This window comes from Moschus berezovskii, chromosome 20, assembly GCF_049115385.1.
Source record: "Moschus berezovskii isolate FMDL1 chromosome 20, NW_MosBer_1.0, whole genome shotgun sequence".
In the NCBI taxonomy this organism is placed as follows: domain Eukaryota; kingdom Metazoa; phylum Chordata; class Mammalia; order Artiodactyla; family Moschidae; genus Moschus; species Moschus berezovskii.
The window spans coordinates 21,206,670-21,222,866 of record NC_142479.1 but is presented as its reverse complement, the minus strand read 5'-3'; positions in this window follow the sequence as shown (position 1 = coordinate 21,222,866).

The following is a 16,197-nucleotide window of genomic DNA, read 5'->3' as shown; positions in this document are numbered from 1 at the left end:
TTTGATCTCTGGGTCAGGAAGATGCCCTGGAGAAGGGAAAGGCTACCCACTCCATTATTCTTGCCTGGAGAATTCCATGGACAGAGGGGCCCGGCAGGCTACAGTTCATGGGGTCGCAAAGAGTGGGTCTTCCCAAAATGGAGGGATTGGCTGACGGAGCATGCAGCTTCCAGCCCAAAGCAGGGATAGGTAGCTGATAGAACAAGGGTCAGAACACTCTGGTCTTGGAGGGAGCAGTTTCCCTAAGAGTAGTGGGATGGACTGGTGAGGGCCTAAATTCAAATCGTCCGCTTCAGGTTTGGGTGCCGAGGCCTCACTACTCTGGCCTGGTTGTTACCTTCATATTCCCAACCTGTCCGTGACCTGCCATTTGGTCCTCAAGTCCCTTCCACGACACCTGGTTCATACATGTGTGTGTGTAAAAGAGTCAGGGAGAAAATGTTTAAGAACAGCTCAACATCTCACTCTGTCTGGCACCCTGGTTCATATTTAGAATCAGTCAAGTCTTTCATTTAAACAACATTTTAGGGACTTCCCTGCGGGGGCAGTGCTTAAGAATTCACCTGCCAATGAAGGGGACATGGGTTTGATCCCTGGTCCAGGAAAATCCCGCCGGCCTCGGGGCGACAAAGCACAAGTGCCACGACTGCTGAGGCCGGGCACCTTGAGCTGGGGCCACGACAGGAGCCGCCATAGTGAGAAGCCTGAGCGCCTCAACCAAGAGGAGCCCCCACTCACCACTGCTAGAGAAAGCTCGCACACAGCAACGAAGACCAACAACAGCCAAAAAAAGAGAAAATACCCAATCCTCCCAAAATACCCCCCAAAGCAAAAAACCAGCATTTTACAAGTTGACAAAAGGGCTTTCACATCTTATTTAATCCCCGACCACACCCCCTGTGTCATGGTTAACATCCTGAGGGAACGATGAAGAGGCTGAGGCTCTAAGAAGTAAAGTGTCTGGGCCACGGTGGAGCCTTAGCTCAGGAAATGCATTGCCTACACCTGGTTTAGGGCTGCGTTCTGACACGGTTCTCCCCAAACACAGCAGCTTTGCTCCCTTCATGATTTTTCCACGGAACCAGCGAGTTACATATCCCTGCACATGGAGCCGCCACAACCACCCTACTCTCACCACCTACATCTCTGGTTTTCAAGTCTAAAATTGGCCAGAGGGGAAGGATGTATGGGGAGAATGACCCGGGGAGAAGATGCTTGGGGTTTACAGAAGGATCCCTATGTGGAGCATTGGGAAACTGGTTCAGGCCTCCAGTTCCCGCCTGGCCGCATCCTCTGTTCCATCCATCAGCTCTCAGGTATCTGCTGCTCCCTGCCAGACCCTCTCCAGCCTCTCCTGCCTTTCTTCTGCTGGCTGCCACTCTGCATCTGCGCCGAGTTATGGCAGCTTCACCCTCCACTAGAACCAGGGGCGATGTCGCTGCCTCCCAGCCCTGCTGCCTCCACCGCCCACTAGCCCTGACCTTTCTAAGTCACTTGACTTCTCCAAAAGAAGTTTCCTCTTTATAAAACGCAGTTGACAAAACCCTGGTGTTAGGTGACAGGACAGTGGTTACTTGTGAAAGGCGGGGTTGGAGGAGGGTACAAGGGGCCCCTGAGGTGCTGGTGATGGTCTGTGTTTCGATCTAGATGCTGGTTACACAGGTCGATTCACTTTCTGGAAATTTCCCGAGTTATGCACTCACCATTTGTTCATTTTTTTGTTTGTAAGTTATAATCGAAATACTTAAAGATGAATCGGCAATTCTCAGGATAGTTTTGAGGATCAAACATAAGCATTCAGGTAAGAGCAAGTTGAGAGCTGTGAACTACTAAGTCTACACATGGGACTTCCATGTAAAGTCGTCCCCCTCTAGATAAGTTCTAAGAATGTCATCACTCTAGCCTTCTTGGGCAATAGATCTTCAAGTGTATCTATCATTCACAAATATATCAAAATGGCAACATTCTCCTTCAAGTACCATGGCTTTTTATCTTAATCTCTTTGTTCTTTCACTTTTTATGACCTACTTTCTATTTTTTAAAAATATGTACTTCCTTTCTATTTGGATCTGAGATTGTGAATGTCATTTAACCTCTACTAGGCTTTGATCATTTGTTATAAGACCTCCATTTTTGTATCATGTGGTGAAATGATTCTGGGACTAATTAGTTTTCTACCTCTTGGATTCATGTCAGCCTGTCAGATGTAACTTCTGCTACTCATGAGTGGCTGGCCCCTTCAGTTTTTTTTTTTTTATCATTTATTTATTGGCTGCTCTGGATCTTCATTGCTGTGTGCAGGCTTTCTCTAGCTACGGCAAGCAGAGGCTCCTCTTGGCTGGGGGGTGCAGGCTTCTCATTGTGGTGGCTTCTCTTGTGGAGCATAGGCTCTACAGCACGGGCTCAATACTTGTGGTGCTTGGGCTTAGTTGCGCCAAGGCATGTAGGATCCTCCTGGACCAGGGATTGAACCCATGTCTCCTGCATTGGCAGGTGGATTCTTCACCACTGGATCACTCGGGAAGTCTTCAATCTTGTTTGAAGTAGGAGAACAGATAGCCTTGCTGATAAAAATGGCTACTGTGTGAGCCAGTAAGACTTGGACTGAGGAGGAAAGCACACAGGCCTTGGGGCTCAGAGGCCTTCACCACTGGGAGGTGGAGGTCCAGAGCGCTGAGGCAGGGGAAAGAGCGCAGGCAGAGCATTCTGAGAATACGCAGGCTGGGGGAGTCATGACAGGCCTCACTGTACGGTCACAGAGACCGAGCCCTGGAGCCAGGGGTCAGTCTGTCCTCAGGAGGGGTCGCTACGGCTTCGTACGTCCTCCGCTGCCTGACTCAGCACCTTTCACCTGTAGATACTGGTGTTTTTCTTTGCTTTACGATTTCAGGAAGCAGGAACTGAGTGCAGAGAAAACGCTGCCCCGGGCAGCTGGCACCTCAATGCCAGAACCTCTGAACACACGACAGAAACCAACTCTCCTGTAGACCGAGGCATTCCTGAGTGGAGGGCAGGCCTTAAGGGGCGTGGACACCGGACTTGAAGCCCGGGCTTTCCCTGGGGGTCGTGCCGTAGCAGAGGGAGGCCTGTTAGAAGTCAGGGAGCCAGAGGGCCGCTTCGAGCCCTTGTGCGGCTTCCTGACTGCTTCCTCTCCTTCCTCCCCACTGAGTCTTGAGCTGGGTGGGGGGAGATAAGGAACAGCTTTGGACACCAGGGTGGGGAGACCCCAGCTCCTCTCCAAAATGGAGTCCTCACCCCTTCTTCCCCAAACCCAGCTGCTGCCACCCTTTCAACCCCTCCCCCGAGCCCGGAAAATACCTGAAAGGAAGTGGGTGCTCCAGGCCACTAGCTGGAAGAGGGGGTTTAACTGTCACCTGGTCCCCGGGGGCTGGAGTGGCAGAGGGCAGAGGGGAAAATGCAAATCTATGCTTGGGAGAGAGAAGAAGTCCGCTGAGGCTGGCCGCCACGCCCCAGCCTTCCTCCTGGGCTTGTGGTCCCCCTTCGGGGCCTGAGGCCAGGGAGCGATCACAGGCCCAGGAGAAGCCAGCAGCTGCCCCCGCTCACCCTGGGCAGGCAGCTGAGCGATGGCACTGGCACTTTCTCTGGGCATCTGAGTAGACTCACTTCCTCAGCCCTGCACCCCGGGGGAGCAGAGGGCGGGGGTGGGGTGGGGTCTGGAGCTCCTAGAGCTAGGTGGCCCGGTGAGGAGCTGGAGGGGGTTCAGGTGGGCGCGGACACGCCTGCTGACAACCTGGGAGAGTGCCTACTGCGTCTGCAGCAGGGGGGCCTAAACTCAGACTGAAAGACCCTCTCAACCCTGCCCGCCCCGGCCTCTGCACCTCTCCTCCCCCTACCAGAGGCCAGAACTGGGGACCACGTGGTGTCCCAGCCCAGGGATCTTCACAGCCACTGGGAGGCAGAGTAGAGGGGAGAAGCGGCCCCCGGGCTAGAGCTGCCACAGTCATAATTTGTTCTGTCAGGATGACAATTACTCCGTTCAAAAACTTGGCCACCTGCATGATCGCATTTGCTCCTCAGTATCGTCCTGTGGGGCATTATCTCCCTCTCACAGATGAGAAAACTGAGTTTCAGGGAACATGGTTTGCCCAAGGTCCACGGCCAGGCAAGACTGTACAGGGTGGGGCCGGGGGTGGGTTCAGCCCAGCTGTCCTCAAGGCGTCTCTTCGGTTCCTCCACGGCAGATGGGGACCCGGGCACAAAACTGGGGCAGGGGTGAAGGCTGGTTCTTCCTTTTGCCCCCTCGAGCCCCAATCTGCAGGTGCGGGTCTGCCGATGGCAGCACCGAGGTCTTTGGGGACGAGGCATCTGCTTCACTCCCTGGCTCACTGGCCCGTGGACCCTTCCTGGAGGGCCTGGGCCCCCGGCCGTGTCCCCACTCCCCGTTTGGCCCCAGGACTCTCCCCAGCACCCCTTCCCCCTCTGCAGCCGCAACCCCAGGACACAGCGGCCCGCACCCCATTGGCCGGCCTGGGAGCATTTGCCCTTATTTGGCCAGGCTGCTCCAGGCCGCCTCCACCCCCAGCCCAGCCCCCGCAGGCCCGTCTCTCTCACTTCGTCTTTTTGAGGTTTGGCTCTGGGGCCCTGGCGGGCGTCGCTTCAAACGCACTTTCTGGTTGAGTCACTTTTTTAACGGCTCCAGGGCCGTGAGCTGCTGCGGCGGTGGCTGCAGAAGCAGCTCCCGGCCCTGATGGCCACCGCCCCCCACCCAACAACTGTAACGGGTTCCGAGGGAAGACGCCGGGGTGGCCCCTCGCTGTTGACCCCTTGGGGACTCACTTAGACCCCTCTGTTCCCCAACTCCCAAGCCTGGGGCCCGGGAAGTCTGCCCTGGGTTCCTCTCCCTGCTTTTTTTCCAACCCTCTTCTCCGACTGGGCTGCTGAGGAGGGAGGCAGGCTGCCTCTCACTGTCCTGTTGAGTGTCCACGCTGAAGTCCTCCTGGTCCCCAGGGGGACGCCTGAACGGAGTTCCTTAGGGAAACGGGAACGGGTTGCCGGCTGTTGACTGATCCTCAGGAAGGTGAAACTTAACCTCGCTGAGATTCCGGCTCCTCATCTCTAAGATAAGGACACTATCATTTACATCACTGGGTCAGCATGATGATCAAATGAGGTTTTATGAAGTTCTCGGCTGCTGTCCTTGCCCCCCGCCCCATCCCCCCAGCTCTGCGCACACCGTGGAGGTGAATGAGGAGACAGTCCAGAGCAGTCCCCAGAGCAGTCCTCACAAAGCTCTCTGCTCTTTCCACCCCCTCACCTTCTGCTTCTCCAGCTGCCCCTGGGATGTGAGGTCGGCTGCAGAGGGCAGGATGCAGGCTGGAGGGAACAAACAGGCAGAGGAGACCCCCATCCCCCTGCCCCTGTTCTCAGCCATGAGGAGGGGTGGATTCAGCTCGAGCTCCCTCCCCAGCCACGGCCTTCTCTGAGCTATGGGAGGTCTGCCTGTGAACTCGGTGGGGAAATCCACGGGCAGGTCCTGGAACACAGGCCTGCTGTTTCTTCCTCCAAGGGCCGTGGGGCCCCTTGCTCTTGGGGACTTCCTAGAGTACACACAGGTCCTTGGGTCAACCTCTTCTTCAATTTTATAGATGAGGAAACAAAGGCTGGGGTTTGGGGGCCAGATTCAGGGACGGTACCAAAGTTACACTGTGAATAGCCTCAGGGTGGGGACCTGACTCCTGGTCTCCCACCTCCTAGGGTTACCCTGACTTTCGTGGTCCTGATGTTGGGGGTAAGCAGTTAGCCTGATGAGAGACCATAGTGGGTTCCAGGCAGGGATGAGCTAACCGGCCCCACTCTTGGGACACACACACACACAGTTTACTTGTAGCAGCTAAAACTGGAGCAGGTGCAGATCTGCAGTTAAACCAGGCACCTTTGTACCTTTGTGTGGAGGGAGCCAGGAAGGTGTTTTCTCTCCTGTCCTTCCTGTGTCCCTAGGGGATCCCAGTGGAGGATGTGTCTGGTTCCATGGACACTGCCACGGCAGTGGTCAGGGTGGTCTTCTTCCCCACACCATACCCCCTTTCCTACCCAGCCCACCCTGCCTCTTCCTGGATGATGCGGACAAAACCCTGAACCTGGCCCTATGTTGCTTTGTGATCTCAGGCCGCCTTTGGCCTGTCTCTGGTCTTGCAGCTCCATTTCCCCACTCAGGTCAGTTTGCTGCCTGATCCTGACCTCGTCCCGGAGTGGAGCTGGCCTCCCAGGGTTCACCGCAGCTGCCTCTCACAGAGCAGCGCAGGAGAGCGTGAGGTTAAACTTGGAGGGTGGCTGTGTAGGCAAGGCCAAGGGCAGAGGGTGCCCACCCTCCTTGTCTGGAGGCCGCTCAGCACTCCTGGAGCCCCTTCCCCTGTCCCCCCAGGCTCTGGGCTGAGACACCAGCCTTCTTAGGTGCTGCAGCGTCCTTGGGGACCTGGCCTGTCAAAGAGCTTTCTTCTTTCAGCCCCTGCTTCCCTTGGCAGCGCCCCCCCCCCCGCCCCGTCTCAGGGAGTGTGACGTCCTAACATTTGGGGATACTGACTCCAATTGCCCTTGGCCCCAGTGTGCAGCACCAGGGGCTCAATCTCCCTCCTTGTGGCCAGGTCTGTCCCCCAGCCTTGCCCGAGGGTGGGCGGGCTGCTTTCCCCTGACTTCCTGTTTGTGCAGCGGGCCCGTGGCTTCTCTCGTCTCCGCACCAGGCAGGTTATCTGGGCTGCTATCTTTGCCTGCCTGCTGAGTGAGGGCCCTGGGCCTGTGCAGCTGGAGGGGAGGCTTGGTTTTCTTCTCCATTCTCCTGTGCAGACAAGACCCTCGAATTTCTCTCACCCTTGGGGTCCTTTCTCCCTTGCAGGTGTTACGCCTTCAATAGGCCGTTTGCTCCCCGTTTCTCCTTGCCCAGTCAACTGCTCCCTTCTCTATCTCCTCCCCTTCCAATCCTCTTCCATCCGTGCTCACTTCCTCCAGGAAGCCTTCTCTGATGGGTCCTGGCCACTTAAGCACCTGTCAATCCAGCCCCATGGGCCCCTCAGCACCACTCAGGACTGACATGGTCTCGTTGCTACCGTTTTATAAGATGTCGGTGTGTGCGAAGGCACGTGGTGCGTCCTCCCTGGCCCCGCAGATTCAGTGTTTGCTCAAGCAAGAGTCCTGCGTCCCCATTAGGCCTGAAGCCTTGCACCTGCTTTAGGTACAAGCCGCTTGCTCACACTGACGCACGAAGCTCCCACACCCTATATGTGTATGTGTCCTGGCTCTCAGACTGGGGAGCCCTGAAGACAGGGCTGCGTCCCTTTCTCCTTAGATTCAACTTTACCTGCAAACAGCCTCAGCTTGGCACACAAAACAGGCTGTCCCCAAGGTCATCAAGGTCAGGTGGGGCTGGAGATTGTGAGCCTGGCACCCTCCAGGAGGCCAGGCCCCGACGCAACAGCCTCAGGGTCCTGACCTGGTGGAAAGGTTGGTCCCACTTTGTTTCTGATGTCAGTGGCCCCATCCCTACTCCTTCTTAGCTTGGTCCCGACTCCTTTTCCCTTCTTGCTGCCTCTGAGCGAGTTCCAGTAGTGTCAGAACTGGGAAGGACCATGGAGGACACTTTCTAGCAGAGACTAAGTGAACCCAGGCTGCCCACTGAGTGCCTGGCTGAGCCCAGACCTGCCAGCCACCACGGGGTGGAGTTGGAAGAATCGACTCAAACTCCTCTCTCCTTCACAAAGAGAGGCCTCCTGTCTTGGCCACCTCCTCAGTCAGCCACTGGCCATCAGCAAGGTTGTTTTCTCTCACCCTGGGGAGCTCTGGAGGCAGGAGTGGGAGTTGCTCCTCTCTTAAGGGTGCCAGTGTCCTGAAGTGTCCCCCACCTCCACTCAGTCACCCTCCCAAGCACAGGCCTCAGATTCCCAAGTGAACCTCCCAGGGTTTTTCTAGGGAGGAGCAGGTTGTGTCCAGGAGTGTGCAGGGGGCCTTCCTCAGAGTGTAGGTCTGAGCTGGGGTGTCACTTGCAGGGTGTCTGTGTGGGTCTGGGCTTGCTTTGCCTCTCTAGACTGGGGACTGTGAGCCTTCTGGAATCTCCAGGCCCTGTGTGCATATGTGCATGCTTGTGTGTGTGTGCGTGCATATGTGTGTGTGTGTGTGCATATGTGCACGCATGTGTGTGTTTGTATATGTGTGTGTGCATGTGTCTATCTGTGTGTGTACATGTACATGTGTGTATGATAGTGTACATGTGTGTATGATAGTGTACATGTGTGTATGATAGTGTGCATGTGTGTGCGTGCGTGTGTGCATGCCTGCACTGAGGCTCCTGTTGCTCATTCACTCAGGCCACACCTATGGGTTGTGCAGCACGGAGCAGGGCTTCCAGCCCAGCACTCCTGTTCGACTCACCTGGGTGGTTCTTACTGTCTCAGTGTCCTTATCTCAGACCCTGACCCTTCCTTGTCTTTGACTTTGTCTCTGGTGTCCACGTTCTCTTCCTTTGAGGCCCAGCAGGGCTGGGGGAGAAGTCCAGGGCATGGAGGTCCTGACCACCCCCACACCAGTTCCATGCTTCCTCAACCCCAGCCTCAGGATGGAATTAGGGAAAGGCCCAACCCGTCCAGAAACAGCCCGACCCTAGAAGCTCTGTGGTTGGAGAGGCTGAGCCTCCAGCTCTCTCCTTCAAAAAAAAAAAAAAAATCAGTGGTCCTTGGCCTACAGCACTGAGGACTGATAGGGAAAGCAGCCTCTGTTGTCACAGAGGGGCAGGCATCAGGGGTGCGCCCCACCCAGCTCGGGTCAGGAGAGAGGCCAGGCTGGGGTTGGGGACTGTTGAGGGACAAGCGTGTCTCTCAGAAGGAAGCTCAGGTCTGACTTGCTGCAGGCCACACGCTGAGGGAGCCTGCAGCAGAGCTGGCCCGGAAGCCAGGCCCCCTGGCCTCCAGCCTGTGACTTGTTTGCTGGGATGAAACACCTCTAAGGTGATGACTCTAGTGATACTTTAGACAGAAGGGGGGCGGCAAGACGCTCATGGAGGAGGCACCCTGAAGGGTGGGGGTCCAAGAACCCAGGTTACTGCGCGACTCTGATATTCTTATCCTCCTATCGCCTGGGGCAGCCGCTCCCCTCCACCCAGGGTCTGCCGCAGTGGTCTGTTAAAGGAGCACGGTCCCATTTCTGGCCAGCTCATCTTCCTCTCCTCTGCCCCTTCAGGCCTGCAGGTGAAGGACCGTGTTTGCCCTTCTCTGTCCTATTCATGGGCCTGGAGATGGATAATGATTTTCCAGGTTGAGGGTTGCCAAGCCTGAAGGAAAAGATGCAAGACAGTTTTCTCCCCTGCTGCCTCCCCGGCAGGCTAGTCCTCTTCTGGGCGTTTGAATCCGAGAGTCCCTGCAGTCTGTGCGTGCCTGGCCCGGAATGGGGGACCCAAGAAGATGACCATGGGAAGGAGTACCTGGGTGATTCTCGTCCACCCCTACCTGCTCCCTCACCTCCTTGGCCCCGGCCCAATCCACCCCTCTTGATGCCAGAGCCAAGCCCACTGAGAGGCTTGGAGAATCACTCACCCTAGCCCCCCACCCAGCCCCACACCTCGTTTCCCGCTCCCCGCTACCCCCAGCCAGGGGCCCTGGGATGGGCAGCTTCCTGCCTTCCCCATGGGGAAAGCGGGGGTGGCATGCAGGTGGGCGGGCCCCGTGCCCACATCCGGTAGCAGCTTAGAACCTCTGCTTTCTGAGCCTCTCTCCCTCTAGCCCTCCAAGCCCGATGACGCCCAGGCCCTGCCTGAGACCCCAGACCTCATCACCACCCTGCCCTGCCCTCTGATCCTGACAGGTCCTGCAGGATGTGGGAACACCAAGTCTAGGGCCAACAGGCCCACCTGGCCCGGTGCAACCCCCGCAGTGTGCTGAGGGCCGGGCCTGGTCTCCTGCAGACGGTGCAGGGGGAGGGGTGCTTTGTGGGGTGCTGGGTGCAACCTGGAGGGTATCGTGACGTGCTGCCCTAGACCCCTGTCAGACACCTGTTCCTCAGTGGCCTCTCTGGGCAGCAGGTACAGGAGCCACGGCTTGGTCTAAGTGCCACTGCTGTCCCAAAGGGAGGGGAGTTTTCTGGGCTGGGGTCAGTGGGGGTGGAGCTCAGAGACAAGATTCTTCTCTTGTGCTAGAATTTAGGCCCTGAGAGGCAGCCCTTATGTCCTGGGGTCACTCCCATGGCAGCCCCCAGACTTCTGAACTACCCCCTGTGGCTGGTGTCGGGGGGGAGGGGGAAGGGCAGGCCTGGGGTCCCGGAAGCCACCTGCCAGGGTGTGTGCCACAGTCTCTTCAGCCCCCTCCCGCCAATACCCAGGCTTGTCTCTGGTTTCCTGTCAGTCTGTCCTCCCCAGGGAGGGGAGGGGCAGCTAATCGGCACCGCAGTGTGGGGGCGGGCTCCAAGACCGTTGGGCGCCCTGAGATCTGACCCACGTGGCCTCGGGGTTATAAGCCCTGCCCGCCCTGAAGGGAACCCCACTTGGGAACCTGGAGCACAGGGCTTGCGCCCTTCAGCCCTGCAGCATTAGGTAAGGATCTGAACCTTCACTTCAGCCCCCACCAGGGCTCCTGGACTTCGGGCCTCAAGGGGCAATGAGGGGCTTGGGCCACAGGCCTTAGGCCGTGGGCCTTGGGTGGAGGCGCTGGGGAGGGGCTTGGGAGGCTCTGGTGCCAAGGCTTCCAAGCCGAGCGCTGGGCAGAGAGGGGCAAGACCGCCAGGTCTACAGCTTCTGTGGTAGGCCAGCACCTCAAAATCCTTGACTCCTCTCTAGACAAGGGAGTGAATATGGCTCCTGGCCCTCAGTTTAGAAAGAGGGGTCCAAGGCTTCAAGGGACAAGGGCAGGACAATAGGGTGGGGATGGCAGAGGGTGGTGAGAGGCTGGAAAGGGGGACTTGGTGTCACTGAGAAGTGCTCAGGGTCTCCCTCTACCCAACATGGCCACCATCTCTGTCAAGATGGCCTTGGGCTCCTGTGTGGGGAGCCACAGCGCTGGGAGGTGAGGGATTCCTGCTGTGGGCTGGAGAGGAGGCTGGGGACCCAAGCCTCTGGTCTGGCTCTGGAGGGCATCACGCCAGGGGTCAGAACCAGGGACTAGGGTGAGGCTTCCTGAGTGGCCATGGTCTCCACCTGAGTGCCCCCGAACGTGGGGGCGACGGGGTGGAGCCGGGTGAGGGGGAAGGGAAGAGGGAACCAAAGAGGAAGTGGGGGAGGGAGGCCCAGTCTGGCGCCATGCTGAGTCACCGCCCACAGGGCCCCGCGGGCAGGGTGAGAGGGCCGGCGGGCAGGGGCCCGGAGTCTCGGGCTCAGGGGGAGGCCCGGGGGGCCGTCGGGCTGGAGTCTGGAGGAAGAGCCGGCGGCCTGAAGAGCACCGCAGATGGACAGACAGACAGTGCAGTCACCCATAAAGTAGAAAGCACTACTAACAGCACTGGAGGGTGTAGTGTTTCCTACTTTATGGATGAGTGTACTGTGGGCTTCGGAGACCACGCCGCCGCCACCGCCTGCCGCCAGAGTTCCCGCGCCACCAGGGCCGCGTGGGACAGGTGAGCCCTGCGGGCGCCCCCCGCACACTGCCCAGACCCCCGGACGGCCGCCCCCGTGGCCCTTGCGGACACGCGGCCTGGGCTCCTTGGCTGCCCCGAGGGTCGGCAGGTGGACATCTGGACCCGATCGATGCAGCCAGAGAGGCGCCCCGGCCATCAGTGGACAGATGCCGGATAAGCAAGAGGCGGGAAATGGGGGGAGATGGCATGGAGGTGGGAGTGGTGCCCGGAACCCCGACACTAATAAAGAGTGGACTCTTCTCTGTCGTCTGAGACTCTTTTGCTGGGTGTGGTGGGGCGAATGGGCTTAGCGGGCACATGGATGCACAGAAAGGCCGGAGGGAAAGTCACTCTCTCCTGAGAGAAATGGGTTTGGCTCTGCCTAAGAGACCAGAAGCAGGCTCTGGGCCTGGTCGGCTGGTGGCCTGCCGAGGGCCATCCCAAGGGGAGGACCTCCCTGCAAAGGAGGAAAGTGGGCAGGACGTCAAGGGCAGGGCTCTGAAGACCTCCTGCCTTTTACCCGAGCTGCAGCCTTGTGCTGCCCTCCACCTGCTTTTCACACCAGCAGACCGAAGGCTGACTACCTTTAAAATGTAATCTCAGAAAGTCCAGGGGCTCCTTGGTAGTCTAAGAATTGGGAACAAACTCACTGTGGCTCACACACAAAAGGCATCTTATATAATATAAGACAAGGGCACAGATGCTAATATACGAAGCACACACCAGCACATGAGTGCCATCACACACAGACCCCATATACATAAGCTATCAACACAAACTGTATAGGGATTTCCTGGTGATCTAGTGGTTAGGACTCTGCGCTTCCATTATGGGGGTGGGGCAGGGTTTGATCCCTGGTTGGGAAACCAAGGTCCTACAAGTTGTATGGTGCAGCCAAAAGAAAAGTAAATAAAATTTGAAATGGTACATATACATGGCAGCATGTCACACAGTGACACACAGCGATACACCCACACTCAGGACACAAGTATATTCAATAGTATACACACACACAATGACATAAATACAAATAATATGTGTCACAGAAGAGCATACAAATACACACATGGTGACTTTCACATAAACACATTGCTTCTGTACACATAACACGTTTGTGCTCAAAGAATATACAAGAGACATGGTGATATATATAATTACATATATAGATATAAATAAAACCATGTCTTTGTGTCATTACATATCCATGACTGTATGAGAGTGTGCTACACTGGGTGACGTCATCCATATGCATTTATGATTACTTCCATGTTGTAATTTATACACTCACACAATCATAGCCTCACACAGACATCACAGTACGTGGATGATGTGACAAGTATGTATGCAATGGCACATACACAGAAACATGCATACTTAAATACCCAGGGAGGCCCATAGACACACAATAGCATACATGCGTGCATACATATATGTGTGCACATATGTATAATAAAGGAATACAGCGTCTGCCCACATACACAGAGACAAATTTACATCCTATATATGTGTACTACACATATGCATGCACATATGGCATGCGCGTACACTCTGCACGTATGGATCTGTGTCCTGATTTAGGGAAGTGATGATGACTCGTCTTCTTCATGCTTCCCCCCCACCAACAGTTCCACCAGCTCTGGCCTGGGCAGACCCCACTGTCAGGGGCTCTGTGACTTAGCACTGCTGGTGCTATCCCCCGGGGCTGCCACACGGGGGCCCCCTCCCTTAGGTGAGACTGGCTTGAGCCTCAGGTTTGGAGGCTCCGGTCCAGAGGCCTCTCTGAGGTCCTTCCCAATGTCCATGTCCCTGGGGACTCCATGTAGGTCGCTGCTGCCACACAGAGGCTGGTTTAAGGGTGGAGGAGTTCCACATCCTTGTCCCCAAAATGCCATTTTACCATAACCAAAAGGCTTAGGACGAGACAGAAGGTGAGCTTCCTGACAGTTTGGGGCTAAGCCAGCCTAACGAGCCACGTGGCCTTCCCCGCTGGCCCGAGATGGCCAGGTTGCCCCCAAAATGCAGCAGCCAGGAGGAAGCGAAAGCAATTATCTCAGCCTGTTTCCACCTCTGTCTCCTTGTTTTGTTTTCATTATCTTGATTTCCCTGTCTTTGTTTCATCTTAAATTCCATCTTTTCTATTCCTGCCATTCTCCGTGGCTGGATCTCTGTTGTGCCAACCCCCTGTCTCTAGCCGGCTTGGACTGGGACCGCTATGGAGACAGCCCCCTGTCTGCAGCCCCCCTGTCTCCGTACCCCAGAAGATGTGGGGGTGTGTGTGGGAAGGGTGGGTGCTTACATGCTGGGGGCACTGTGTCGACATCCTAAGGAACCTGTTCTTCCCTCTGTCCCAACCCTGCCTGCCGGTCCAGCCCACCAGTCCAGCGCCATCCCCATGGAAACCAGCAGCCGACTTCCTATTGGTGGGCGGGAAGGGAGGAGGAGGGGGAGGGAAGGGCTGGCTCTCCCTCGCTCACCCCCTGGTTCTGAGGCTCAGCCCTCCTTGGCGCCCACCATCTCAGGGCTCTGGGACTACAGGGAACCCCTTCAGTCCCCAGAGCTGAGGCCAGCAGGGAGAGAGACTATGAGGCAAGCGGCCCACCGACCCAGGCCTCCTTAGGACCAGCCCAACCGCCCAGCAAGCTGGCCAGCAGCAGCGGAGAGAGGAGCAGGAGATAAAGGACTCCAGCGGACCTTCGGGGATCACCCCCAGCAGCTCCTGTGGACCCCAGCCGGGCTGAGGGATCGTGATGGATGGTCAGACTCACAGATGCTGAAACGGACACACAATGACAGCCATGCACACAGCAGCACAGCACTGAGACGCTCGGATACAACCAGTGACAGCATCACACACTGCCACAGCCCTGCAGTAGACACCCACACACGCAGAAACAACTGGTAACTCTGAAACAGGCACAGGCAGTGACACACAAAACCACAGCCCCCAGCACACACAAGTAGGAGCATCCATCCTCCAGACAGACACACGCACACACACACACACACACACACAGAGCAGTGCTGACCGGCACAGGCCGACCTGGAGACGCGCACGCCCTCAGCCAGCGCTGCTGTCGGTGGCCTCAGCACGCTCTCCCCACCCCCGTGGGGACACCCTTGCTCCTCCACAGGCTCCTGCACACAGCCACGAGCAAACACAGCTCGCACACCCCTGGCTCCAGCTCCTCCGGCAGCCCTGGCTCCCGCAGCCTCCTTTGTGGGGAGGAAACACTCGGCTAACCTTGGATGGAATTTCAGTGAAGCCAAGAGCTCAGAGAGAGGAGAGGGTCTGGCCTGGCATGACCCTCACCAGCCCCTCCAGCTGGCTGGGTGATGTCCCCTGGCCCGGGTCCTAGGGACCCTTGGCAGAACCATGGAGCAACTGACATCCCTTCCATCGCTGGGGGACCCCGGAAACATGGAGCCGTGGGCACTGTCCACCTGGCAGAGCTGGACTCCAGGCCGGGGGGGTGATGCTGGAGGCGCATCCCCAAGCATGGCTGCTACCCCCACAGATCTGCGTGTTGGAGAACTGAGGTCTGAGGAGAGCTCCGAGCCTGAGGGAGCCCGAAGCCCGGGGCCTGTGGGGGTCATTGAGCCTGGAAGAACAGGAACTGGGCTGCCCAGCCCTGCACGGGGAGCCTTGAGGTCCGGACCCCGCTGTCAGAGGCTGGAGGACCCGGAGGCAGAGGCTTTCTTTAAGGTAAGGGAGCTGAGGTTGGCCAGGGTCTGCGAGACTGAGGCTCTCACCCTGCCTGCTGGCCTGGGGATCGTCAGGGACTTCACTGCCCCCTGTCTTCTCCGGGCCCATCTCTGTCTGGGGGTCCATCTCTGTGACCGTCTGTCCTCCCTTCTTTGGGCAGAAATCTCAGGGGTTCCGTTTTTTGCCATCTGTCTGTCCTTCTGACTCGGCCTGTCTGTCTGCCTCGAACCCTCCCCTTCCCCCTCCCTCTGTGAGTCTCTCTCTGACAGTCTGTCTGTCTGTCTGTTTCTCTTCTCTGCACCTTTCTGTCCTTCGGGGCTGGCGGATACTGGGGGAGTGTGGGAGTGTGTGTGATGGAATCAGAGTCTGGAGGAAGCGACTCAGCGGAGGGGGGCTCAGTGCTGGGCCAAGCCAGGGAGGATAAGGCTTGGGGTGGGTGTGAGTCATCTCCTGTAGATGACAGAGGGACCTGGACTTTGGGGGACTCAGGACCTGGGGGAGCCTGGACAAGTGGGGGTGGGAGTCAGGCTGGCCTTTCCCTAAAGGGGACGCTGGTGGGAAGAACTGGGGACTGGCAGAGAGGGTCGCAGGGTTGGGAGATGCTAGTGTACTAAGCAGCCACTCCTGTAGTCCACTCTGAAGGCCTGGGGTGTGGGGGAGAACCTTCTTATCTCCATGTCTCCTTGGACTGTGGAGGGGGGAATGCGTCCATACAGAGGGCTCTGATTTCCATAGGTAGGGTGATTCCTGAGGGGCTGTGCCCCATCCTTTCCCATGCCAGGGCAAGCTGAAAATGGGCTTCGGGGACAGGCCCAATCTGGAGCTGCTGAGGGCCGTGGGGGAGCTGCAGCAGCGCTGTGCCATCCTTAAGGAGGAGAACCAGATGCTGGTGAGGCTTGGAAAGCAAGTCCTGGGTCCTGGGGGATAGGCAGACTCAGACACCCTGGCTC